We start from the raw sequence: 3,390 nt of genomic DNA on the forward strand, positions 1-3,390 counted from the left end.
ACTGACAACCTCTCTCCTTTTTCTGGTGGACTCGTGCCCAGATTTCCTTGCAGCCAGAAGACAGGGCTTTTCTTGTTACCTCTATTGTATTATTTTCTAATTTTCCAGTCTTAGTTATACAAAAGAAGTATTCTTCTCTATACTGGTACAGAAACATGTGGTGAACTAGGAGCTGAAGAAGTTTGCCAAGTGTTTAATGTTTGATAATTAATAATCCATCATATTTAGCGTGTAAGAAAGTTGAATTTCCTATCTCACCCTTCCCTCCTACACGTGCTCACACACACACACACACACAGGTTGTTGACTCTGGCTTGGAGGAAGATGGCTGCAATAGACAGACCTTTACAGGGAGATTAAAATTAACGGTTAAACGAAGGAGTCATCTGACTGGAAGCTTTGGGAACATCAGCATAAAAAGTCCTCAGTTCTAAACATCAGGACTGTGCTTAGAATAGTAAAGGTCTTCAGATAACTCCATCAGTACAAGGAAGGGTGAGGGAAATACTGCTCTGAGACCTGGATCAGAGGCCCCTTTCCTGTATCCTGCACTTTGGGGGACCCAACTCTGGCCCTTCTCTGTCCATACCCCCTCACTGGGGTAGAGTGCCAGGGGCAAAGGAACGGCCCACCAAGAACCTGCATCTCCCCTAACCCCAGCTATTAGGTCACATTTTTGGTATCAATGATTCATGGCTCAAGTTCATCACTAAGGTATATGCAGAATTCTTCCTGGAATCTGTTCTCCCAAGAGTAGACTACACCTCAGGTGAACATCCCTCTAGGTCCTGGGTGGGCCAATGGGTGGTGGTGGTGGTGGTGGCGGTGGTGTGTGTGTGTGTGTGTGTGTGTGTGTGTTGGTGGGGGGTGGCTATAATGGAGTTCAGCAAGGACAGAAGTGTCCAGATACGTTTGAATATCCTACAAACGTGGGAAGTGAGATAGAATCGGGGTGGCAAGAGTGGGCAGTGGATTTTTCCAAACTACCAGATTCCAGTCTGGAACTTGGAAGATTCCAGGAACTCTTAAACTCAAAACTGATCTTCCGGCTTGTTATGAAGGTGTATTTGTCAATGGAGGAAGATAGAACAGTTTTCACTTAACATTTTGTTAGATTGATTTAGAAGTTGTAAATGTTTAAACACATTGTATGTCTTGCTCTGAGTCCTATACATGCTAGGGGTAGAGTGTAGGTGGTGGTATGGGTGTAAAATAATGTCATAAAACAATGTGTGTACATGTAATATAAAGGCATAAAAATGATTTCTGTGTCCCTTTTAGTACAACACAGCATCTTGCAGTCCTTCCCAGTACAGCATCCTGGCAATACCCTAACTGCCAAATCCCTGATCAGATTGACTTCCTCATTCCTCTGAAATTCCCCTCCAAATAACAAGCCACTTCCCTCCCCAGGCTGTGCACCTTTCCTACCCTCCTGCATTTCTCTTGTCCTCTTACTGAGCTGAACAGTGTCATCCTACCAACTCCCTTGTGCTCTGCAAATAGTAGAACTTTACTTGTCTTTCCAGTCCTAACATAAAGCCCAACCATGATGATTTCTAATCACCCATTTATGTTTCTGTCACTCCGAGTAGCATTCGAGCCCCTGAGGTCAGGGAGAATGCCTGATTCATCTTTGTTTCTCTCAGCCTCCACCAGTATCCTACACATGCAAGGCATTCACTGAATGTCTTTGGGATAAATGAATAAATTCCTCAAGTCTTACAGCATACGTATCTAGCACGATGGGTTTAGTTCTGGATGATATACTGAATATGTCAGCAGTTTCCCCTCTGTATCCTCTTTCTTACCAACTGATTTAAAATTCTAAAAAGGATCCAGGAGTTATCTTTCTGTGAATCTTTCAGAGTAACTAGCATAGTTGTGAGATCACAGTTGGTTCCTGATAATATCTCATTAAGTTGATTAGAAAAAAAAAAGATGTGAAGAAAATGATTTAGAGTAAAAATGGAGACAAGTAGTTTAAAATGATGGTAAGAATGTCCTATGTTTGCACATGTGTTTTGGTTAGCATGGGGTGGGAAGGAGAGAAAAATTGGAGAAGATTAGAAATTATCTCAAGATCCTATAGTGAGAATTTCGTTTCTATTTCCTCCCTTTCACTGTCCTTATTTTTAGGATTCAAAGTGATCTTTGAGGTGATCCCCACTGTCACTGCACCCTTTCCTCTTAGTGCAGGCTGTCACATTGCTTGACAGTTGCATATTTCTATCTAGTTTATACAACTTGCAAATACCATCCTAAACATCATTCTGTCTTGAAAAAAACAAAAAAAAATGATGCTAGTGGTTTTGACTTTGTATCATCCCCTAGACTAATAATAGAGCTTTAAAACCCCTTCTACTAAATCACATTGGTCTCTGGAATACTTTTTTTCTGAACATTAGCACAGCAATGAATTAATTTCATCATGACTTTAATTAAGTTTTTTTAAAAAACCATAATCACAGATAATACAGTTAAGATGGCTAAAAAGAGTCAGTATCAAGCCAAAAACTACTCTATGATTAGGCAATATATCAGGACAACACCTTTTCTCACAATTCAAGTCAAATAAAAATGAGGAATAGAGAGTGAGGTGGCCGCTGAGACAAGGGAATCTTATACAGTCATGCCCCTTTTGCATTAGTGGGGAGGGCAGGGCTGGAGTGTGAGGCAAGCCAGAAACAGAGGTAGTGAAAAGTAGATTTGGTAGCAAGAGCAAGCATTGGATTTGCACGCATTTTTTTTCTTTTTCAAATGGCTTGTTTTTAATGGCTCAGAAAATAGTGCAAACTCATCCACTTTGCATACATTCCTCTTATTCTTCTTGTCTAGTGAAGTAAGTATATATACACACAATATATATATATACCCCCTACAGTTATGATACACCAAACTTTTAATTTGTTTTCTTTTTTTTGGCTTTTTAAACTTTTACTTTAATTATAGTTAGTTAACATACAGTGTTATATTAGTTTCAGGTGTACGATATAGTGATTCAACAATTCCATACAGCACCCGGTGTTCACCACGACAAGTACACTCAACAATAGCAAAAGCTTCATGAATTTGTGTGTCATCCTTGCGCAGGGGCTGTGCTAATCTTCTCTGTACCGTTCCAATTTTAGTATATATGCTGCTGAAGTGAGTACTTGCATGCATTTTTAATGATAGAACTGAGTGCAAATTCCACTTACTAAAACCTTGGGCAGCTTAAGCATCCTTAGTCTCGATTTCTTCATTCTTCATGTTTTATTAAATATTAACATGAAACTAAGACTAACGAGCAATATTTAGCACAGCACAAGATTTTAATAGGTTGCAGCAACTAGGCTCAATCTTGAAAAAAAATTTAATAGGGAAATATAAAATTCTACTCCCATGATT

General features: G+C 39.5%; 1 non-coding gene across 1 annotated transcript; it reads right to left on the minus strand.

The window, feature by feature from the left end:
• Positions 1-3,048: 3,048 nt before the first annotated feature.
• LOC125174157 (U6 spliceosomal RNA) lies at positions 3,049-3,155 on the minus strand. The gene has a single exon (XR_007155288.1). It is a non-coding gene; the product is annotated as a U6 spliceosomal RNA (small nuclear RNA).
• Positions 3,156-3,390: the final 235 nt, after the last annotated feature.

This window comes from Prionailurus viverrinus, chromosome C1 (assembly GCF_022837055.1).
Source record: "Prionailurus viverrinus isolate Anna chromosome C1, UM_Priviv_1.0, whole genome shotgun sequence".
NCBI classification, from domain to species: domain Eukaryota; kingdom Metazoa; phylum Chordata; class Mammalia; order Carnivora; family Felidae; genus Prionailurus; species Prionailurus viverrinus.